General features: G+C 50.6%; 1 protein-coding gene and 1 long non-coding RNA gene across 6 annotated transcripts in view; one reads left to right on the top strand and one right to left on the bottom strand.

Moving 5' to 3' along the window:
• LOC109273418 (uncharacterized) overlaps positions 1-17,717 on the bottom strand; it is a 131,096-nt gene extending 113,379 nt beyond the window's left edge. The window contains exon 1 of the long non-coding RNA XR_008416896.1: positions 17,545-17,717. This is a non-coding gene — a long non-coding RNA (uncharacterized LOC109273418). The remainder of the gene's footprint in view (positions 1-17,544) is intronic.
• Positions 17,718-17,731: 14 nt separating this feature from the next.
• The window catches only part of ACAN (aggrecan), a 66,780-nt gene continuing 60,083 nt past the window's right edge, over positions 17,732-24,428 (top strand). For all 5 annotated transcript variants that reach the window (XM_053888681.1, XM_053888679.1, XM_053888680.1 and 2 more), the window contains exon 1: positions 17,732-17,906. The gene's annotated coding sequence lies outside the window, so the exon portion shown is untranslated. The remainder of the gene's footprint in view (positions 17,907-24,428) is intronic.

Raw genomic sequence — 24,428 nt, 5'->3', positions numbered from 1 at the left:
TTTTTTTTCTGGGGTCTACTCCGTACCTGCTAAATCAGATCCTTCAAAGGTGGAGCTCTGGCATTCATATTCCTAATTAGGAGCCACTGTCCTACAAGAGAAGGGTCTCCTACTTGAGCGGGCATAAGAATTACCAGAGGTTGGGGCACCTGGCTGGCTCAGTCATTGGAGCGTGTGGCCCTTGACCTTGGGGTTGTGAGCTTGAGCCCCATGTGGGGTGTAGAGATTACTTAAAAATAAAATCTAAAAAAAAAAAAAAATCACCAGAGGTACTTGATAAAAATGCAGGTTTCAGCCACAAACCATTTGGGAAAGGAAACGTAAAAAGTATTATTACTCAGTACCATCAAAAAACATGACCCAACCACGGATGAGTGGATAAACAACTTACATGTTGATTTCCAACATAGATGCCAAAGTAATTCAACAGAGAAATCTTTTCAACAAATGGTGCTAGAAAGTTGAATATCTGTAAGAAAAGAAAAATGACCTTGACTCTTACTTCATACCAAACACAAAAAATGGCTTAAGAGGTATCCCAGACCTAAACATGAAACGTTAAAACTACAAAACTTCTAGAAGAAAACAGGAGAAAAAGTTTTGTGACCTTGATAGGCAAAGATTTCTTAGGTGGGACCCTAAAAACAGTAACTATAAAGGGGAAACAACTGGAAATCTGGACTTTCTCAAAATTAAAGTCTTCTGCTCTTTGAAATTCATTGTTAAGGAAATGAAAAGGAAAGCCCCAGACTGGGAGAAAAATATTTGCAATACTTACATTAAACAAAGGACTCGTATCCAGAATATATAAAGAATTCTGAAGGCTCAGTAAGAAGTTGAACAACACCCACTACATACACAAAGCTTTGGACAGACTTCTCAAAAAGACGATACACAGACAGCCAAGAAACATACCAAAAAATGCTCAACACTGTAGTCATTAATGCAAAGGAAAGCCACAGTGACGTACCGCTATATATTCACTTAAGGAAGTCACGTTTAGAAGGCTGACAGTTCATGCATATTAAAATCGAAATGACGGAGACCAGCAAGCCTTCTGTGCAAAGACAGCACACCTATCTGTGAAGCAGTCCACATTTTTAAATGACAAGACAGGCTTGGTAGGAATTGTGAAAGAACATTCGAAGGCTTACTTTACCTCTTAACACTTCCAAGTCAAGAAAGTTAAGATGGAGATTTCAGTAAGTTTACAACTCTACATTCAGCTAAACATCTACACTGTATACCATCATGTGGTTCATACTCAGGTATTTCTAGAAATAAAACTACTCGTTGTATCTTCTGATCTTCCACTGTTATCGCAGTGTCATCTTGGTGCATCAGTTATCGTGAACTTTTTTACTTTTGCTTTTGGGGGGAAGAAACATTTCTTTACAATTAAATGTCTTTCGATCAAAGCTGAATATATACTGTGTATATAGAGAGAGACCCTTGAGCACCATGGGTTTGAACTTGTGTGGGTCCATTTGTACCTGGATTTTTTTCAATAAATACAGTCCAGCACTGTAAATGTGTTTTCTCTTTCTTACGATTTTCTTAAAAATGTTTTCTTTCCCTAGCTTACTTTATTGTAAGAATACAGTATATGATACTTATACAAAATAAATGTTAACCAACTGTTTATGTTATGGATAAGGCTTCCAGTCAACAGTGGGCTATTAGTGAAGTTTCTGAGGAGTCAAAAAGTTATACACAGATTTTTAACCGCACTGTAGGGTCAGTGCCCTTAACCCTGGCATTGTTCAAGGGTCCACTGTCTATATAAATCTATTATGTATCATATATTTCAAAGTTGAACTACCTGTTTTTATTTATCATATATATACATAATACCTATACGTACATAATTAAGAAAAGACTGACAAAATCAAGTGTTGTGTGGATGTGATGTAACTGGAACTCTCATACATTGGTTTTGGGAAATCAACACGGAACAAGCCCTTTGGAAAAGTATTTGAGAATTTCTTATTCAATTGAACACGCACGGTATAACCCAACAATTCCACTCCTTGATATTTATCCAAGAGAAAATATATTATATACATGCACAAACTTGTTCATAACAGCTTTACCCATAATAGCCTAGATGTAGGAACGATGCAAATACTCATCAATATTTGAAATGAAGAAACAAATGTAGTATATCCATCCAACGAACTACTACTCAGTAATATTAAAAAAATGAATGACAGGTACGAACAACATGAACAAATATTAAAATCAGGCTGAGCAAAAGAAAGCAGACACACACAATTTTATCCCACATGCATTCATTTGTTCCCTAGGGCTGTGGTAACAAACTCTCACAACCTTGGTGACTTAAAACAACAGAAATATATTCTCTCAGAGTTCTGGACACCAGAAGTCCAAAATCACGGTGTCCCCAGGGGGGCTGCACTCCCTCTGGGGGCTCTGGGATCGGTTGGGGGGACCCATTCCTTGCCTCTTCCAGCTTCTGATAGCTGCCAGGATCTCTTGGCTTATGGCCACATCACTCCAGTATCTGGGTCCATTTCACACTCACTTCTCCCTCTGTGTGTGTGGTGTTGAGTCTCCTTGTTATTTCCCTCTTATAAGGGCACCCATGATGGCATTTAGGGCCCACTTAGAGAATCCAGAATTATGTCCTCATCTCAAAATCCTCAACTTAATCCCATCTGCAAAGGCACTTTTTCCAAATAAGGTAACATTTACAGGTTTCAGGGATTAGGACATCATACCTTTGGGGCCACCATTCAAGCCAACACATTGAATGATTCCATTTATAGGAAATTGTAGAAGGAATAAAACTCATCTGTAGTAACAAAAAGAAATGTTGTCTGGGGCCAAGGGAGTGGTTAACTGACGGGCCTGAGGGAACTGTCTAGTGTGAAGGAAATACTATATATCATGATTGAGATGACGGTTACATGACTGTGTAAATTTATCAAAATTCATCAAACTTTGCCCTTACAGTGGTAACATTTCATTATACATTAATTTGCCCCATAAAAATTAATTTTATTTTATTAAAGTTTATTTATTTATTTTGAGAGATGGAGAGAGCACGAACCGGGGAAAGGGCAGAAAGACAAGGAGAGAGACAATCCCAAGCAGGATCGTCAGCGCTGAGCCCAATGCAGGGCTCAATCCCACAAACCGTGAGACCGCGACCTGAGCCAAAACCAAGAGTCAGACACTTAACCAACCTAGTCACCCAGGTGCCCTCAAAATTAATCTTAAAAAAAAAAAAAAAGCATAAAAGTGTAGCTTTTGGGAGCCACTCTCGGCCAGGCAGATTTGACAAGTGTTGGGTGCATTCGAAACAAACAGCCCAGGTTCCCGGAAGCAGGCGGTCCTGGAACCCTACTGGAGAAACAGCACTCTGGAAATTGGGGAAAAGATCTACCTCATCCCACTGTCTTCCCTTTGGCTCCTCAGATACCTCAGAGCCAGGTGCTGAGCTGGAGGCGCCCCACAGTCAAGTCCCGTTCACAGTGAGATCAGGGTATCAGGACAGACACCCACTAACTCGCTCCAGCACAGGCGGGTATGACAACGCCCGACAGCTACTGAATCAAAGAAGAAGATGAATGTGGACCCCTGATTAAGCTAACACTCTCCGGACAGGGTAGCATGTGAGCCGGGCCTTGTCAATGGAATAGGATTTTGACATGTGGGATCATAATGCCAGTTTCTTCCTGCTCGTGTTCTCTTAGTGCACTCCGGGTCCTCTGTGCCACCCTCCCCATACATGTCAGGTCTGCTCAGGATGGCCTCTCCAGACATTCTGTTTGCCCAAGCCGGGTTCGACGCCAGGCATGCCAATCCCTTCTCTAGATTCTTCATCTACAAACCCCCAGAAACAAGACGTGGCCTTCAATAAGGCGTGCTGGGGAGGCCCCTCCTGTAGAGAACCAGCCTCCTTGTCCCTTCTCGTGACTATTCTACCCCCAGGCTCCCATCCACGGCTCCAGCCAGGCCCTCGTGTTCCAAGGGCTCTACCGCTTTGACCTGACCCCTTGGTCCCTTGCAGCATCTGCTCTAACCCTGGTTTCTCATGAAGCCTTTCCCGATTTCCAGATGGCCCCTGCCCTGCACAGCAGAGGGGCTCCGTGGATGGCGAGCTCTTCTCCTGTGTCCTGGCGTCTGATCCCCACCTCCGTCCTGCATCCCTGGCTCTTCCCAGGCCTCCACCGCTCAACTCCTAGACTCTCGGGAATGCGCTTGGACCAAGGAATCCAGCAATTTGAAGCTTCTCGGACCTACTCACAGCGCAATCCCTGGATTGCATCCTGTGTGTTTGCCTGAAGAAAGCGGCTTAGAATCTCTCAGCCTATATGGTCCTCATCTCCCAGTAAGCCAGGGAGCTTCTCCCCTGCCCCTCCCCGCTTTGCTAAGTGCGGAAGGGCAGGCTTCCAGGAGCCAGGTCCGAGCCACTCTTCCGAGTGGGAAAGCCGAACCCCGTGTGCTCCAGGCGGCCCTCCCTGTATCCTTGCTGTCACCACACGAGAACGAGATGTTCGATTCTCTGCGCGCACCATCTTCACGGAGTGAGCACAGCTGTCCCCCGACTGCTGAGCAGGTAGACCTGTGACGGGTCCCCAGACAGGAAGTGTGCAGCCTGCAGGGCCACAACCAGCTCCAGTGAAGCCTCCACCTTTTGGAGAGCTCTGTGGCCTCCGAGAGCGGGTCCCAGCAGCCAAGGAGGGAAGCCACGGGGCAGGAATGGAGACTTCTGAGGCGCTCACAATCCTAGAGTGATGAAAAGCCCTCAGCCTGACAAGCACCCTGAATCCACCACCTTGGGTCCAAGACGTGGACCCAGAATATTCTTAAGTGGGACTTCCAGGTCCCAAATGCCCTGGTGAGGAATAGATGCAGGAAAGAGACTGCCCTCCTCTCGTTCCAGAAGAATAGGCCTGGACCTTGGGCAAACTGGACACCAAATGGGGCTCCAATAAATGTCCAAGTCCTCCATCAAATCTGACAGGCTGTTCCAGCAGCAGGTACCCAATCATGGGGCCAACAGGCCCCCCGGGACACCATTAGCATCCCCACCTACTCTGGGAAGCATTCTGACCCCTGAGGAAGGGATCCCAGGGATTACAATAGCCAGGTGGAGCCCAGAGCTTACTCTATCGAGAGCCTGACGAGAGATAGTAAATCAGTTGTTCCTAATATTTCAGCTCTTCATCCTCCCAGCACGTGGGATTATACTCCCTCTCCCACTTTAATTGGATGGGGTCACGTGAGTAGTTCTAGCCAATGAGTTGTAAGCAGAGGTGACACGTGTCGACTCTGGGTTGGATCACTCGGGTGCTGCTATGTGATGCTCCAGAGCCCTCTGTCCCCTCTGCCATGGCACCCGGCAATGGTCCAGACGGTGGCTACGCCGTCAGCCTGATGTGATGTGACGACCTGGTGCAAAGCTCCCAACCTATCCGCGGTGGATATGAGCATGGGCGAGAATTATATCTTTGTTCTTTCTTCCTTTCTTTCTTTTTTTCTTGAGAGAAAGACGGTGGGGAGGGGCAGAGGCACAGGAAGAGAGAGAATCCCAAGCAGGTTCCACACTCAGCACAGAGCCCGACACAGGGCTTGATCCCAGGAACCTGGGATCATGACCTGAGCCGAAATCAAGAATCAGACGCTTAACCCCCTGAGCCACCCAGGCGCCCCCCCCCCCATCATTGTTATTTCAAGTCACTGACATTTGGGGGGCCTTGTCACTGCAGGGTAAACCAGCCCGTGCTGACTGAAACGGGGGTCAGAGGCCAACCGGCTCTGCCCACGATCAATACCACCTACTCCCAGTGACCCTACACAACCTTGTTTGTTTCCCAGTCGCCCACTTTTCACTTTGGGTCCAAGCCACCGTCCTAACACAACGTGAGGGTGAGGATGCCAGAGTCCTGTCCAGCCTGAAGATTTGAGACGATGATCTTTCTCTCTGAGACCGAGATGCCAGCACCTCAGGATTCGGCGGATTCCCGGGCAGGGTTAGGATGGGGGGGCTAGGCAGCCGCAGGTGCCAAAGCTCAGGGGCTGACCTGTGGCATGTGAACTGATGTCTGCTATCAGACCCGGGAGCTCCAACAGCTTGTGCCCGGTTTGACCAACAGACTTTTCCTCTTCCCTGACTTGGGAAAGAGGCCAAAGGGAACTCCCACCTGTGGGTCCCACCCTGCCAACTGCACTGGGCACCACCTTCAGTGAGTCCTAGTGGTACTTCCGTTCAACCACCGGTCTGCTGGTTTGCTAGCTCGTGGAGGTGCGGCTTCTAGCCTCACTTCCCTGCTTCCACCCCTCACCAGCTCAAGCCGCAGGCCTTGGCCTGTCACACCCTTCCCTCTCATCATTTAAACCAGGAAGGTTCTCCTGACTGAGAGAGGCTGTCGGGTCAGTACCGAGGCCTCACCCTACCCACCCCTACAGTGCCTCACTCATTCGAATTCTCGATTGTACATTTGATTGCATCTTTGTTGTCTTATCTAGACCCAATTTTACCCTTTCAATCAAGCGGGTAGGGAGGGGGGAATAAATGAATGTTTCTGAACCTTTGCGATGAGCTAGTCATTCTTCACTCACTCATTCGTTCATGCTGAGAGGTTAGGGCACAGGCTCCGCCATTGAACCTGCTCCACCGTTCACGTGCTGTGTGATCAGTGACATGGTGCTTGACCTCTCTGGTCCTTAGTTTCTTTTCCTTTCCTTTCCTTTCCTCTCCTTTCCTCTCTTTTTCCTTTCCTTTCTCTTCTCTTCTTTCCTTTTCTTTTTCCTCCCTTTCCCTTTCTCCTTCCCTTTCTTTCGTCAACCAGGAATAACATGAGGTGGCCATTAACAAATAAGATCGCTATGGCTACTGACTGAGTTGCTACACAGAAAGTGCTGAGAACAACGTCTAGCTCAGAGTGCTCCACGCATGTGAGCTGCTGTGACTCACTTACAGAACATCTGAGTGTGCCAGACACAGGAGATACACAGGAGAACAAAACAGGCCTATTCGTTCATTCAACAAATATTGACTGAGAAGCTGCACGTGCTACACTGTGGTGGGAGCTGGGGACACACATCTCCACCCTCATGAAGGTCACAGTCCAGGAACAGAGGTCAGCAGACACGGCACAAGTAAACAGATCAAAATATACACCAGGGAGCCGTGGTCCCGGCTAACAAGGGAGGGACCAGGTGCTGGAGGAGAGACCGAGGGAGGCAGAGAAGCCGGGGTGGTCAGCAAAGTCCTCCCTGATACTGAAAGCATGATCCAAAGGGGAGAGGGGGTCAGGCCGTTCAGAGCAAGTGTAAGGGAGCCCTGTGGGGGTGAGGAGGGGAGGTGGGAGAGGTAGGGGCCAGGCCATTCAGGCCTTACCGGCCACGGTGCCCTGAGTGCAACCAGAAGCCGCCGGGTGGTTGTAGGCGGATTAGAGGCAGAGAAGCAGCAGGATCTTTTGCCGAGGAGGTCACTGAGGCTCAAGGGCGCTGGTAAATGGTGCACCTGAACTAGAACGGGTCCCCTAAGCCCTCGCTCAGCGAACTGGCCAATTCACCCTGCACGCCTCACTCACCCCGTCCCGCGAGGCAGGGGCCAGCTGCACAAGGAACACCTTGTTACCTCCAAAAGCCCTTCGCAGGTTCACGGGGTCAGCGTGCCCGTCTGGGCTTAAGGTCACGCCATGCCCACGGCTCCGCCATGTGCAATTGGGTGTCTCGTGACAGTTTCCATGCCAATGGCTTCTGGAGACGACCTGCTTCCCCGCGCTTCTTTCCCGCCACTGTTTCCATCCCCCACAACCACGCCAGTAACCACAGGTAAACGTGCTTCTCCCCGGGACACAGTTAAACACACGACCGCAGAGATGTGTCTCGGGCCCAGAATGGAAGGGGCCAAGGTGCCAGGGATGACAAATCCCCCGAGAATCCAACTTGAAGCTCCCCTGAGAGACACCCCTCCCCAGAATAGGCAGAGAGGGTCAGGAACACCCATGCAAACAGCTGATCCACAAAACCCCCACTGTACCCACAACTTTCCCCACCTCAGCCCTTTCTATTTTTATCAGGAGAGTGAGAGGGGGTTGCCAGGCGGGGCCGGGACGCTGTTTATGTCTGAAATTTGAAAAGATGCACAGTGTACTTGGGAGAAGGTGTTTGCAGTTAAAGGAATTTCGGAGAAAATTTTCAAACCCAGCGGGGTGAATAGGTGCCTTGTGTTCTGGTTTTTGACTCTGGAAAAGCCACGTTTCCAACCAAGGCACGCAGAGGGGCTGGGATGGGGAGAGAGACGCTGGACTGTGAGATTTGGGCAGGCAGCGGGACCCAGCTCACCTGGGCACAGGGAACAACCAATTTTCAAGTTGGAGGGGTGGGGGCGCTAGGGGGAAGTCCTTCTGCCCTCCAGCGTAATTTCTGTTTATTTGCCCCCTAATTTAAAAAAAAATTTTTTTTAACATTTATTCATTTTTCAGAGACAGAGAGAGACAGAGTGTGAGCAGGGGAGGGGCAGAGAGCGAGAGAGACACAGAATCCGAAGCAGGTTTCAGGCTCTGAGCTGTCAGCACAGAGCCCAACGCGAGGCTCGAACCCACGAACTGCAAGATCATGACCTGAGCCCAAGTCGGACGCTCAACCGACTGAGCCACCCAGGTGCCCCTATTTGCTCCCTAATTAATTCATAGACTTTCCTGCCCTCCTACCCTCACCTGCTTAACCCCCTCTCGGGCCTAATCATTCCCTCACTCAATTATCTGCTTTCTATCTCCTCTTGATCAGTGAGTTGCACTCAGTATTGATTTTTCTCATATAGCCGTATTTTTTGTCAGGGCTTTAAATTGCTCTAATTTGACAATTTTCTGTTTCCTACTTAAATTGTTAAGTGTCCCTTTGGGAGCCGTATGGCTGCTATTTCTTTGACACACACACAAATTAGGACCTGGTCGAATGCTTTACTCTGTAGGCACATGGCTGGGACTCCCTGACCCTATGCCATCAACTGGAGAAAACGGGAGGCCAGAAGTAACAATGAGGTGACACCCACACACACGCACTGAATGCAGTTCACCCTCTTTTCTCTTCTTCATCTTTCAAAGGTTAAACTGGCTCTGGGACAGCTCTCCAGAGAACTTCTAGCTCAAGCTGGCCAGAGCCCTTATTGAGCCAGGGACGCTCAGGAAGGCTGGGGTGACCTTTGGAGGGCTGGACTTCTGACCTGATCTGAAACCAAGGTGGGCCCGGTGGTGCGACCTGGCCAGCATGTATAAGAAGATCAGAACTGTTTATCTCCTTTCTTTGTGCCTAGGGATACATGCCAAGAGGCACGAGCCTCATCTGTACCCCCGGCGGCAAAAATGCAACAGTTTTTAAAAGTCATTAGCCACAGAGTCCTAACAGGCACAGGATGAAATGGTTATGCATCTAGACCATAGCTCTATGTTTCGTGAAAGTTCACTGCTCCACACTTGTCCATGTTTCTGTGTCTCTAGAACCCCCTTCTATGTATCACTTTTCCTTGAGCGTGTCAGGGTCTCTGGCATTCTCTGTACTTCTGGATGTCTCTGTTTCAGCATTCTTGCATTTCTATCCAACAGCCCGTCTTCTTCCATCTTTTCTGCCCTTCTTCATTCTCCCTTCAACGGTTACAGCATGCAATTAAAGTCTATTTTAGCATTTGTTGGATAGAATTCAATGTTCCCTGCTTTTATATGTGCAGAATCTCAGGCCGAGCATTTCCCCAATTCCCAGGCCCACAGTTCTCTCAGCCTGCTGGCCACCTCCACCGAATGTCCCTCCAACCCCGTCTGAACACACAACTGTCTACCACGGAACTTGCTCTCTTTCTCCCAAGCCAGCTACTCTTCCTGACTCCCTGGCTGCTGTCACAGGGACTCCCCATCTCCCAGCTATAAGGTTCAAAAGTTTGAGACCATTCCTGCCTCTTGCTTCTCCCTTTCCCCCAAGATCCAGCGTCGCTGATTTTTCTACCGTAGTGGCTGTCTCCTGGGATGGGGCATATGCTCTCCAGTTTGTCTCCAGCTTGAGTGAAAGAAGCCAGAGACAAAGGGGGACTCACAGGATAATAATATTTCTATCGAGTTCAAGAACAGACAAAACTAGGGCACCTGTGGGGCTCAGTCAGTTGAGCCTCTGACTCTCGATTTCGGCTCAGGTCATGACCTCTCGGTTTCCGCAATCGAGTCCCACATAGACTGCACTGAGCATGGAGCGTGCTTGAGATTCTCTTTCTCTCCTACTGCCCCTCTCCCCAGCTTGTGCACTCTCTCGCTCGCGCTCTCTAAAAATTTTTTAATGTTTATTTATTTTTGTGGGGGGGGGAGAAAGAGAAAGAGCGCAAGCAGGGGAGGGGCAGAGAGAGAGGGAGACACAGAATCTGAAGCAGGCACCAGGCTCTGAGCTGTGAGCACAGAGCCCGATGAGGGGCTCAAACCCACAAGCCGTGAGATCATGACCTGAGCTGAAGCTGGAATGTTTAACTAAGCTACCGAGGTGCCCTCTCTAAAATTACGTAAAAGACAACAAAAAAAAAATAGACAACACTGGTTTAGTGAGGTCAGAATAATGGTCTCCCTGGGTGAAGTGCACCAAAGAGAAGGGGCACAAGGGAAACTTCTGGGGAGCTGGAAATTTCTGTATCTTGACTTCATTGTGATTACAATGGTGTCTATGTGTGTTAAAAATTCATCAAGTTGTATGCTTAAGATGCACTTTATTCTATGCAAATTTTGTATCAAAAGAAAGGGAGGGAGGAAAAAACATGGATACAATGCCTAGCTTAATATCTGGCACATAGCAGGTGATCAATAAATAGTCACTAGTAAAAGTTTTTTTGTTTTAAGTATGAGGGCTCCAAAGCCAGGTGGCCTGGGTTAGATGCTTGGTTCCATTTAGCAATGATGTGAACTTGGGCTGAGCGTCGCTGTTCCCAGGCTCTTCATCAGTGAGATGAAGTTCATGAGACTTCATAGAGTCTGAGGCTTGATGAAGCACTTAGCACAGGGTCTGGCACATAGTAAGTGCTCAACAAATGTTACTGCAAAATAAAGACAATTCCAACACACGCTCTAATTTGTATGAACCTTGACGACATTATGCTACGTGAATAAGCCAGTCAATAAAGCACATAAATACTGTATGATTCCACTTATGTCAAGTACCTAGAGTAGTTAAATTCATGGAGACAGGAAGTCAAATGGTGGTTGCCAGAGGCTGAGGGGGTCAGGGGATGGGGAGTTAGTGTTTAAGGGGTGCAGAGTTTCAGTCTGGAGAGATGAAAAGACTCTGGAGACAAATGGTGGTGATGGTTGTAGAACACTGTGAATGTATTTCATGCCACTGAACTACACACTTAAAATGGTTAAAATGATTGACTTTGTGTTATGTATATTTTACCACAATAATAAAGGTATATGCATATTTTACCACGATAAAAGAAAAGGAAGGAAAGAGGGAAGGGAGGGAGACAGAAGGGACAGAGGAAGGGAGGAAGGGAGGGGGAGGTGAGAGAGGGAGGGAGGGGTTCTCTGCTTGGGATTCTCTTTCCCTCTCTCCCCGCCCCTCCCCCACTCGTGCTAGCTCTGTCTCTCTCAAAATAAATAAATAAACTTAAAAAAAAAAAAAACCCCAGATCAACAGCAACAGCTAACATGTCAAGATAACTATTCCCCAGGATTTTGCATCAAATAAGTGCCAGGTTTCCTGGGGAAAAGCCATGCCCGTGTTTTAACAGATGATTTTCAAACTATGGAGACGTTTTCTGTACCTCTTACATTTCATCTCTAGCAAGCGACTGTGGGATGCCATATTTGTTCATTTAATAGGCATGTATTTTGCTATCTCTACTGTAATGGGCAAAACATGCGGATGAAGTTTGCATCAAACTTCGGAATGATCCGATGTCTATCAAGGAAAGAAAATAAAATCATCAAGCACAATGTGACAAGAAGGGCGGGGCAGGCAGTCCCAAAAGACCCCAGTGGCGAGAATAAGAGAAAGAGATGGGCTCCAGGTGTGGGAGGGAGTCCCTTAGGATTCAGGGTTGGGGACAGAGAAGGTGAGCAGGCTTCTAGGAGCTGCAGGGGCTGAGGCCATCGGGGGGAAGGATCCTTCTACCTCTCCTCTGACCCCAGGTGTGCGGCTGATGCTGATTCTGTACACCAGCACGGTCCCCCCGCCCCCCCCAGTGTTGTCCCCTGCGTAGTCTCAATGATAAAAACACTAGTGAGTCATGAGTAAAACGCTGCCATAATTTCCTCTTTTATAAATGGCAGGGTTTCACTGAAAATAGAATCCGCTATAAATTCAGGGGGGGAAAAATCAAACTTAGTCTTCAAGAACTGAGTGTTTCCTTAAACGTGCCCTTCAATATCTTTGTCTTAAGTGACACAGCACTTTCGTGTTACTGAACGTCATTATTCCATACGGACCTGTGGGGAATTGTAAGTGTTTCATTAACTTACCCCATGTTCTTTATTATTAGAACACTTTCCTCTGAGTTTGTCACTTGAACAGTATTAAAGAAATAAGACAGCACTTTTTGAATGTTCTACTAATTCTCAGAAGACCACTCCCCCGCCTCGGTCTGCAATGAGAAGGCTTTTCTATATCCTAATTCTATGGCCCTTTGCTTCCAGAAATGATCGCAATCTGTCTACACACATTGCCTATAGTATTTATCATTGCCACACTCCAAGGAGGTGAGGATTTTAGTTTCTTTTACAAACCCAGAGAGCAGCACACACTTACTCAGGGACATCAAACTGTAGCGGAGAAGAAAGGGAAGAAATTTCACCATCTTGCTCCTGGAGCCAGATCACTGCGTAAGTGCTGACATCAGTTAATTCGAATCCTACAATTCCACACAATTCCGTTACACCGATGAGAAACCCCAGGGGTGCCTGGGTGGCTCAGTCGGTTAAGCACCTGACTTCGGCTCAGGTCACGATCTCACAGTTTGTGGGTTTGAGCCCCACATCGGGCTCTGTGCTCACAGCTCAGAGCCTGGAGCCTCCTTCACATTCTGTGTCTCCCTCTCTCTCTCTGCCCCTCCCCTGCTGGTCCTCTATCTCACTCTCAAAAATAAACAGAAAGAAAGAAAGAAAGAAAGGAAGGAAGAAAGGAAGAAAGGAAGAAAGAAAGAAAGAAAGAAAGAAAGAAAGAAAGAAAGAAAGAAATCCAGAGAGGTTAAGAAACTTGCCCTCATTCTCTGTGCCAGAACTGGGATTCACTTCCAATGTTATTGCACACACAGGGAACCTGATGGTTTTAACTGTCCACAAGTTTCAATATCAACCAAAAGTGTGACAGAGCTCAGCGACTCAATAATCTCTGGCGGCACCATCAGGAGCGGGATGCTGAAGGCTGTCCTGCAGAGATGGGGGCAGAGGTGTTGTCCCAGAGAACAGGCTAGACCGCTTGTTCGTATAGGGATATTGGAAGGATGCTTCGGAGGAATTCTGCAAACACCCTGCGCTGGGACTTAGCAAAGTACATGCGTGGCGTCCCCACGTAAGGGACAGAAACAAGCAGTCTCGATGCCACATTTAGGTGGACTGGGAGACTGGCCGTCCTCTAAGAGCCAGTCTACCGGAATGTAGAAGCCAACCTCCAAGAGGCTTCCCAGCAATCCCCAACCCCTGGTATTCACACCTTTGTATGTCCCCTCACACACTAATCCAGGGCAGGTCCCGTGTGACCAATAGACTATGGCGGACGTGGCAGTGCGTGACTTCCAAAGCTAGGACATCAGACCACTGCAGCGTCCACTTGGCCTCCTGTGTCACTTGCTGTGGCAGAAGCCGGGTGCCATGCCATGAGGCAGCTCCACTGGCAGGCCAGAAGGAGAAGAGCTGGGGCCACTGGCCAACAGCCAACACCGACTTGCCAGCCGCCTTAGACCTGGACCCTCAAGCCCCAGTCAAGCCTTCAGCTGACATCCGACTGCGACCCCATGAGATAACCCAAGGCAGAACTGCCTGGCCATATTTCTCCCAAAGTCCTGACACACAGAAACCATGAACAATCATTGTTTTAAGCCACTAATGTTTGGGTTGATGCATTACACCGCCATTATAATTGCGGTATGGAGCATGGCATCCTATAATTGCCTTATGGAGCCATGACACTAAGGTTTGGGTTGATGCATTACACAGCCATTATAATTGCAATATGGGGCATGGCATCCTGCCTGCTCTAGAACTCAGCCCCAGGATAAGGGAAGACACAAAAGCGGGACACTAGTCAGCTTTGTAGAAAAGCTGCTGCTAAGAACAACAGCAAACAAACTGATAGAAATAGGATCCAGGTTGAGGAGGGCACTTGTTGGGATGAGCACTGGCTATTGTATGTAAGCCAATTTGACAATAAATTATATTAAAAAAAAAAAAAAAGAAAGAAATAGGATCCAAGATGGTCAGGAGTCGTGAGCTTAACTTATTAGGGAAATTTTTAGGAGAAGCAAAGATAAAGTCCCACACTTGGATTAGAACAACCCATTATACCAGGGAAGACACTGGGCCATAGCAGTACATGTGGAAAGGGGATCTCAGTCGGCTGCAGGCTCAAAATGAGCCACGATGACACTGCCAGAAAAGCACATAAATGTAGGCTGCATTAACAGAAGCATAGCACCCCGTCAGAGGAGGTGAGCTCTCCCCTGGGTTGAGCACACTAACAGGTCTGTGTTTAGGTCTTGACACAGGACAAGGAAAGTCCAGACCTGCTGGGAGAAGATTGGTGGGAGCAGGTGGGAGTCCACTGATGGAGAGAGATGAGGAAGGACAGTGTGAAGTGAGAAAGCCCAGCCCTAAAGGAGAAGAGAGGGAGGGTGAGAACAGTGAAATCGCTGGTTACAAATGCAAAAACATCCACCATGTGGAAGGAGGTCTGGGGGCCAGGGCCAAGAGGGGGAAACGGGCCTGTTATGTTCATTGCTCAACCATAGTGATGGGGACCAGTAGGTGCTTCTGTGAAATCTAAGAGCTGCCTAAATACTAGAATCACATGAAAATGGGACATGGCCTCAGAAGAGAGTGAAATCCATGGCAATATTCACGTGGAGTAAATGTTCCAGTCGGTCAGGACACTGTCCTCAACGTTCCCTAAGAGCCCTTCCGGGCTCTGAGATCCTCTCGGCTGGTAATTTTGCGATTGAATGAGTAGAACCTGCTGAATGATACCAGCACAGTGGCCCTTAAACTTCAGAAGGCATATAAAACACCTGGGGGATCTTATTAAAATGCAGATTCTGAGTCAGAAGGTCTGGAGCAAGCCTTTGGCATTTTCCATTTCGATTTTTGCATTTCGAATAAGCCCCCAGCTGATACCACGCTTGGACAGCCAGAGGTTAAAGGTTGCCCACCACAGCAGATAGGGTCAGGCAGCCTGGAAAAGGCATTAAGCAAATATTAAAGTATCTGAGCAGAGGAAGAGTGACCAGCATCAGAAATACCACACAAGGAACAGACTCTGCACTGAACAGGGGAGCATCCATATGCCACAGAGGGCTTTCTGACCTTGATGTCCTTTGATTTTCTGAACATGGTCTTTAGAATTGTCCAAGCACTTCTCAATCATCCTGGGTTTTCTGTAGCCTGTAGGGGCAGCAGTGTGGAGTTATGCCAACCCACACTCATTCACTACCTGGGTGGCCTGTGAGTCTCAGTTTCTTAGTGCATAAAATGGAAGTAATATCCACCTGAAAGGCTGCTGTATCAAGCAGTGGGCACGTAATCGGTGCCCATTGTATGTTTCCCTGCCTCATTACAAGACTAGATGATCAAGAAGCATTCGCTCCCTTCATTACAAAGATTAATTACCGAATTAATATTTGTCCTTGAATCGAACTGTCCTTCACTAACCCTGGGATGTAAGTCAGATATGACCCCATTTTACAGATGAGAGCGCGGTTTGTACTCACTTAGAGTATCAGGCAAATCCTGGCATGAGAACCCATGGCTCCTCCTGTTGGAATTTTAAGGATTTTTTTTTTTCTGGAAGAGTCACTTCCACTAGCCTAGGCATTGGAGTCAGTAACAAGATTGCATCCCACTTGTCTGAGAGACAAGATGCTATTTCCCCTTGAGGGGCTCTGATCACTATCAAGCCAGCCCTGCCCAAGGTGCTCTGTAGCTTGGATACCTGACCGGGAGAAGACAACAGACTCAGGTAGAAAAGGAGTGAAGCCAAGAGGTGCCCACCAGTGGAACACCTCAGCCACAACTCCCGGGGACCAGTGGGTAGAGTGGGAGCCACGCCCTCCCCAGGCGTCACTGCCCTGAGCAGAGAAGGCACAAGAGAATGTGCTGGGCCAGGGCCAGTCCTGCCCCCTAGCAGAGATGGCCAGCAAAATACCCACACGATTCCAGAGTTGTCACCCTGGGGAAACGGAGCCACTTCCGTGCCTTTGGATCAAGAAAAGGCTGAGTCTATTATCTCTGTAACGGGCAGCCCACAGAGATGCCACTTCGTGTTCTTCAGTCCATGCCCAGTGAGGGAGTCAAGCGGCTTCTACCACACCGACCGAGGCCACTAAACCTTAGCGTCAAGCACCACCAGCTCCCTCCATAAGGACCCCGAAGGCCACCAGCCCAGCCCGGGTCCCCCAAAATTTCTGTGCCTAACCAGCAGCTTGTGTAGCGGAGGGAGCATGACTGTGGATTTGAATTCGGACCCCACCAACTCCATCACTCTCTGAGCCTCAGTTTTCACATCTTTTGGGGGTGAGGGAATCCTAATATTTACCCCATCGGGGTTTGGGGAAAATCAAGTGAGATATGAATGTATGTTAAGCAACTAGCTCACAGAAGGTGTTCAAACGCCGCTGGTTCCTTTACTCTCTTGCCTGGAAACAAAACTCTTAAGGAGGGTGGTCTCGGGAGCTACAAAAGTACTGGAGAACTCCTGCTTCGTTGGAGATGTCCTCGGTCTCTCCGGGATTGTGAAGACCCTCAGCCTTTTGCCCCGAGGCTCCGGGTCCCCGGCACACCTCCCCGCCGCCGCCTAACCTCCTTCTCTCCCACTCCTCCCTGCCATCCCGGCGCACCCCATCCCCAAAAACTTTCAGCCGGCTCCTCCCGAGGGTCCTTCCAAATCGCTGCCGGGGAGCAGGGGGCGCGCCCTGCCCTCTCGCGTCTCCCCACCCCCCCCCCCCTACCCCGGGCGTCGGCTGCACACCCCGCGCCGGGAGCCCGGGCGCCCCGTCCGGCCACCGCGGGTGCGGGTGCGGGCACGGGCACAGTCCTCCGGGGCCCCTCTGACTGCGGAGCCGCCGACCGCATTGCAGCCCTTCCCGCGCCTCTGCCTCCCGCCGGCCCCGGAGCTGCCGGCTCCTCTCGCGCCCTGCGCCCCGGGCGGCTTCCCCAGCGGCGCGCCGGTCCGGAGCCGGGGTCCAGCGCGCTCCAGACGCCTCCGCCCTCCCCTCCCCCGCCGGCCGCCCCTCGGGTCCCGCGGGGGTGGGGTTTCCCTCCCCTCCCCCGCCCGCCCCTATGTATGTGTCACCGCGCGCCATGCCCGCCCGCCCGCCCGCCCACCTACCTCCCCGCCGCTCCAGAGGGGGCTCGCAGAGCTGAGGACGCGCGCCACGCCGCTCAAGGTCTCTCTCTCCGCGCGCTCGCCGGCCGGCATCTGACGCGGGTGCCAGGGGCTCCGGGCACCTTGCAGTGGCCCTTTCCTCGGCCAGCCGGGACTCCGCAACCCAGTCGCCGCCGCCGCGGCGGCCACCGCCTGAGGGGACCCGCGGACAGGACGCCGGCAGGCGGAGGGGTGCGCGGCGCGCGCGCAGAGCGTCTCCCTCCGCTGCGCAGCGAGACCCGGGCCTCGCGGCCCCAGGAGCCCCCGGCTGCCTCGCCAGGTGCGCGGCACTGAAGTTCTCGCGGAAGGGAGTCCAACTCTTCGAGGTAACTGTCTCCTTCCCTTCCGGGGCGCCCGGCGAGCCGGCAGCGGAGCCGCGGCTGGGGGGGCTGCGCTGCCTCGGTCTCCCCTCCGAGGAGGCGTGCGCCGGGGGCTCCCGACCGTTGCGTGCGCGGTGCAGTTGAGCAAACTTTCCGGCTGTTGCAGACTCCGCGTGAAGGGGGCAAACGAACGCGTGAGGAGGGGCTCTCGTCTGCCGCCCCCCCTCCCCCCGAAATTCAGGACCAGAGGACAGGGAGCTTTTACTCCAAACTCCCGTGTGTTTTCAAGCCGTAGGGTCCGGAACGAGCCCCGGTTGACAGAGCAGCCGCTTTCGAGTCGGGGGTTCAGATGCCCTGTGCTACTTTTGAGCTGGAGAAGTTGCTTCATCTTTCTGAGCCTTGGCCTGTTCTGCCTAGAGGGAAAGGGGAGGCTCTTTGGCAGGATGGCTGGGGGATAAACGAAGTGACACGGGCAGCGTGTCAGGTACGCAGCAGGTGCCCAAGCAGAGGCTGCGCGAACCCATTGGTCCCACTTGCTTGGCCACTTGGCCTGCCCCAGGAGTCGCAGGGTGCCCAGACGGGTGGGGGAGAGCTGGGGGGGGATTGGCAGAACCCAGGACCGGGCCACTGAGCTGCCAGCAAGGGAGACGAGCTCTGAACATGCCACCAAGAAGGGACATCTCTCAAGGAAGAAGAGGGGAAATGAGGACACATGACCATGGGCAGTTTTGCTGTCTCTGGGTCCCTCTGCCTCTGAAGCCAGTGATGGTGGAGACTTTCTATCCCTGGGGTTGGGTGGACAGTTGTCAACTGAACCTGTGTTCTAGGCCAGAGCAAACTGTGGGGCGGGGGTTCGCCTCCTCTTGGGAGACGGGACCCAACCCAAACTTTCCCATCATTCTACTCCTTGCAGTCCTGAGCAGGGTTGTGATAGGATTCTTCTAGGGTCTCACCACTGAGGAGCCCAGGTCCCAGCATTCCGATAGGTGCATATGTCCCTGTTATGTGGGGGTGGTGGCCAGGAATAAAGGAAGATGCAAAGCTGAGCGGGCTAGTGTCGTGTTTCAGGTCCCAGACAATGAAGCGGGTGGGTATCTGACAGTCTAGGGGAACCCCAGACCTTGGAAACACATTGGAGAGAAAGTGAACCCAGAAAGATGTGATGACTTTCTAAAGGTCACCCATGACTTACCGGAAGGGCAGGACTCCTCCAACCCGGGTTTTCTGAGGCCCTCGTCAGTTGCTTGTCCTGATTTAAGAGTTCGGAAGTCTAGGCTCTTATTCTTGTGCCTTCCTTGCCTCTGGGTTGCCAAAGGAGAAGAGGCGATCGGATTGCCTGTGCCCCTGGGCACGGTGGTTTCAGGAGGTGTAGATCAGTGTCGGTCACTGAGCCTGGAAGAGACTGCCCAGGAATGGAAGGGCCATCAGGGAGAAAACCCCCCGAGGCCACGGGGGAGAAAACCCGAAGGAGGGGGGTGTTTCTACCCCGAAGGAAAAGAGCCCTCCGATTTAAAAAGTTTCGGATGAAGGCATTATCAGAAGGAAGAAAATGTCTCTCAAAGAAAATGCTGGCGTGTTTCAGGTTACGTCGAGCTTGAGTTTAAATTAGATGTATTTCTGTGCAGCTTCTCGTGCAACACCTGGTTCCTTCATTCATTCTCCGGTAACTAGTGAGCGCCACCTAGGTGCCAGGCTCTGTGCTCAGTGCTGGCCCGTAGCGGGTCCTCAGTTAACGGTAGCTGTGATGACACAAGCACTTAGCACGGTGCCTGCCACGGGGCAAGTCCTCAGTAACTATTTGGTATCACTATTATTACGACTACTAATTTTAATATTCAGGAGCCATTTTTCTTTTCCTAGAATTGTCCGTGAAAATCCTACTTAAGTTAGGATTCTTTCTGTATTATTTGAAAGCCCTCTGGTCAATATAGGAGTAAAGAATCCAGAGCGGGAAATGACAGAAATATTCTTAGTTATTTGCAAGGCGTCTCTGTGCGCTCGAGTGGCGAGACCCTGTGCCGTCTGGTGTGGGCCGCACCTGACTCCATGCCCCTTCTCACACCCACGCACACATTTCACCCCTGCGCCCCCTCTCACCCACACCCCTGCATGCTGAGTGGGGCACCCTCCATCCCCACATGCCCAGAACAGATTGTCCAACTCCCCAGTCAGAGAGAGAGCTCCAAGATAGTTGGTGGGGGAGAGCTTGAGGGTGGAAGCCTGCCGGGCAAGGCAGACCTGCGTTCACATCCCAACTCAGCCACTTACTGGCTGCATGGTCTTTGAAGAGGCCCTTGCCCAGATCACAGGAGGCACCAGAAACCTGAATTCCTCCCCTCTAACGGTTTCTAGGCCCCCTTGGGGTCACAAACTGTAAGCTCAGGAGATTACTGATTTAGAATATTCTAAAACCGTAAAAGACTGTGTGTCCTAACTTTTTGTGTGGAATTTTTTCATGATGCCTTCTAGAACCTGGTCCCTCCCAAGCCCCTTCTTGTTGGGCATTGGGAGGGCCTCAGCTGAGCCAGGGGAGGCCCACAGGCCCCTGCTTGGAGTCTCACTTTCAGTCTGTCTCTACTCCTGTAGGGACATGTAGCATAGAATGTGTCCATCGGCAGTTTAGGGGGGTGTAATGACATAGGAAAGAATAATCTCATAGTGCCTCTCATGCAGTAACAATAAGTATTGTTTCTGGAAGCTTCTATTTCTGTTATATATTTCGCAGTCCTCTCTAAGTGTGTATGTGTGTATAATATACACACAATATATACAAATTTGATGTTTATGTGATGTATTTCTTACTGCGGGTTGTGGTCAAAAAGTTGGAAAGACACTGATCCTGATAACGTTTCTGTCTCTGAGAAATGCCGGCCTCGTGGCTCCGGCCGGCAGGTGCCCGTATATTCACACCTGGACTGGACCGTTAAGCATCTTGGGAGTGGAGACAGGAAGGGGTGGAAGCTGGGGGTAGGAGTGAAAGTCAAGTTCAAGGCAGAGGGTCCAGAATCAGAGAGGAAACAATGCATGGAGGACAGACCTACTTGTAAGTGGAGCAGGAAAGGTGACAGGGCCGATGGGCTGCCCTGGGAAAGGGGATCTATCTGTGGGAACATCTGGAGACAGGAGTCATCCTCTCTGCTGTCACCAGGCGGCCTCTTGGCCGTGCTGTGGGCCTTGACAGGAGCTTCACTGCTACCCTCCTTCCTTGAGAAAGCTCTGTTCTACCCATTCTTTTGGGTGAAGGGGGGCTGTGGCATCTCCCCTGGCTACTCTCCTCCCCCAAGACCCGTCCTGAGAGGAGGTCTGGGCCCCTGGGTGTGGTTGCAGATGGAGTCAACATTGCAGGGGAGGAGCTGCTGGGTGGTGGGGTTAGAGGGAGAGCTGGAGTGAGCTGGAGTGAGGCAGAGGGAGGACCAGAGAGAGGGGGCATTTGTAGGGAAAACGGGAAAACGGTTCCTTTTTTCAAAAGTTGAATCCAGGGCAAGGACGGAAACCGTGGAGTTTACTTTTAAAAACTCAGAGCCTCCTTGTAAGCGGCTGAGTGTGTGTGTGTGTGTGTGTGTGTGTGTGTGTGTGTGTGCGCGCGCACGAACATACTAGGAGGGCGGGCCCTGCGGGCTGGCCTGGACATATGAGAGGCGACTTTTCTCCCTCTCAATGGCCTTATAGTGTATCCTAAAGAAGCTTTTTGTTAAACTCATGAATCGGTGGATTTGGGGTGTGCGATGCTGGCCATCACGATTTGGATATTTGGTTACCTTTGAGGTTACATGTTTTTCCTTTTAAGACACACACCCAAAAAAGGAGCCACCTCTCCTGTGTCAGGTCTGTTTGGTGCAGGCCTTGCTCGTCTGTCTGTGATTGATTTGACTTGAGGGGTAAGGGTATGAAGGAGAAACTCAGGACTGGGCGGATGTGTAATCTCCAGCCTGGCAGACGGCGCCCCCTCAGCCCCACGACTCTGGGCCTGTGAGGTGGAACATGGAAGTTCCCAGACCACGGACATCCAGGGCCTTCAGGGCCTGTGATGACCCTCATGGAAGAGATCACGAAGGGGATGGAGGCCCAGATAGGAGAAGGTGCACGACCCAGGCCGGCCCAGAGCAGGCCAGAAGGATCTGGATGGGAACGTAGGCCATCGGGCCCTCATCCTGAAACATACCATGTCCATGGAAACCGTTCATTCATTCTGCCTTCAGCAGCATTTGCTACGTGCTACAGGCGTTGCAGTAAGGGTGTGTCGAGAATTCACTCTCCCTGCCCTCCAGCTGCTCATGGTCTAATGGGCAAGACAGGCTATAATCAACTTGACCCTGACCCCGCATTCCTATCAAGCAGTGGTTCTCAACTGGGGAGCTGTTTTGCTCCCCAGGGAACATCTGGCCTTGTGTGGAGATATTTTTTGTCGTCACCCCAGGGGAGGCGTGATGGTATTGGCATCTAGTGGACAGAGACCAGGGATGTTATTAAATATCTTAAAATGCACAGGACAGCACTTTCCTCCTACCGGTAGGGAATTCTCCAGCCCAAAATGCCAGTAGTGCCAAGACTGAGAAGTCCTGCTCCTGACCTCCATTTACTTATTGGGCCAGACTATGCCCAACTGTGTGCGACAGCAGGAAGACTGGAGGTGGGAGGGCAAGAAGGGAGGGTTTGGCAGGCAGTGAAGAGCAGACAACATGAGAAAGAAAAAAGCCAGGCCGCAATGGTAAAGTAGAAAGAACGTGGACCTTGGTAGCCCAGATGTAGGTTGAAATCCCAGCTGTGTGCCCTTGGTCAAGTCACTTGTTCTCTCTGAGCCTCAGTTTCCACATCTGGGAAATGAGGCTTGTCTGATGATTGAGAGAGTTCAAGATAAAGCGAATAAAGGACATGGCACAAAGTAGACTTACAATAAAACAGCAACTGCTGTTATCATCTTTGAGGCTTTTCAAGGTCCCACTGTGGAAAATTACAGCATCAGCAGGTGTGGACGTGGGATCACGAGGCCAAACAAGGTTGCTGTTTGGGCACGGTTGCCACAGTAATGCCTTCTGGTTGGTGGGGGTGGGGGGGGGCTGCTGTGTGTGCAGCACCTCCCCGCCCCCCTGCACACACAGCTCCCAGCAAGGGGTGAGAATCAGGGGGAGGGGCTTGCTCCAATGAGAAGGCCAATGTGTGCATCCTACAGTGTGGGCAGTGGGAGAAGCGTTGGACTTGAAGCTGCTTGAACCGGGCACTGACTGGCTGCATGATGTGGGCAAATTGCTTTGCCTTCCTGAGCCTCAGTTTTCTAATCTGTAAAATAGAGACACTAAGGCCTGCTTTTTCAGGGCAAGATCCAGGGAGAAATTACTTCTAGGAAGGTGCCTTGTTGGGGGGGGGGGGGCATCTATGAAGCCTAAGCAGGAATATTTTCTTTCTTTTTTTTTTCTTAATTTTTTTAATGTCTTTATTTATTTTTGAGAGAGAGTGAGTGGAAGAGGGGCAGAGAGAGAGAGAGAGGGAGACATAGAATCTGAAGCAGGCTCCAGGCTCTGAGCTGTCAGCACAGAGCCCGATGCGGGGCTCAAACTCATGAATTGTGAGATCATGACCTGAGCTAAAGTCGGACGCTCAACCGACTGAGCCACCCAGGAGCCCTAGCAGGAATCTTTTCTATCTGGTGTGCACTGTTCCTAATCCAGTGCCTGGCACACACAGGCAGCCTGGTTGAATGAATGAATGAGCAGACCCTCGCACTATAAATTCCTTGCAATGCTTGAGAGAAGCTGTCCCACACTTTGCCTCTCCTGCATCCCAAGCAAGCCTGAAGAAGCCAGGACCTATGTAGTTCCCAGTGGGTACCAGGCTCAGATTACAGCACCGACAGCAGCGCCCTCTAGAGGGTACTGCAGTTACAGCAATGGAGTTGTGCCAGCCACCAGGATGGAGCCCCACTGGGAGTGGGGGTAACGGGGAGACATCAGAACAGAGGAAGCCCAAGCTACTGAAAAGAAGCTGATCCAAATCAGCATCAGGAACCTGGAGACTTACCTCAGTGCAGGCACATCCATTTTCCCATCTGTGCAACAGGGCCTTTGCTCCACCACGTGGAGTGGAGCTTACAATATATAAAGGCCTAACTGAAAGTCACTAGCCAAAGGAGTGGCTGTGGGAATTGCCAAGCTTCCCTGAGCCTCTGTTTTTAAGTCCTGAAGCATTAGATCAGAAAGGGACCCAGGGGACACCTAAATAAATCACCCATGTCCTTCATTATGCAGATGAGGAATCTGAGTCCTAAAGAGGGAGTTCGGGCTGCTCTCAGCAGAGCCACGGCTCCCATCAGGGCTGCTTCCATGTCACCTGTCACATTCAAACTAAAAGGAGGCACCTGATCACAGAAGCACTGTGCCCACCAGAACCCAACTATGGACACACTTCATCCTGGGGCCACCCGTTGTCTACCCTTGGGCCACCTTCTGACTCGGCACCTCCCGAGCCCTTGCTGGTTCCAGGGCTGCTCTGGGAAAGAAAGCTCCTATAAGGAGAAACGTCCAGGGCGAGGAG

This window comes from Panthera pardus, unplaced genomic scaffold (assembly GCF_024362965.1).
Source record: "Panthera pardus isolate Hobbes unplaced genomic scaffold, ASM2436296v1 HiC_scaffold_23, whole genome shotgun sequence".
In the NCBI taxonomy this organism is placed as follows: Eukaryota; Metazoa; Chordata; class Mammalia; order Carnivora; family Felidae; genus Panthera; species Panthera pardus.
The sequence above is the reverse complement of the archived record's forward strand: the minus strand, read 5'-3'. Positions and strand labels throughout refer to the sequence as shown.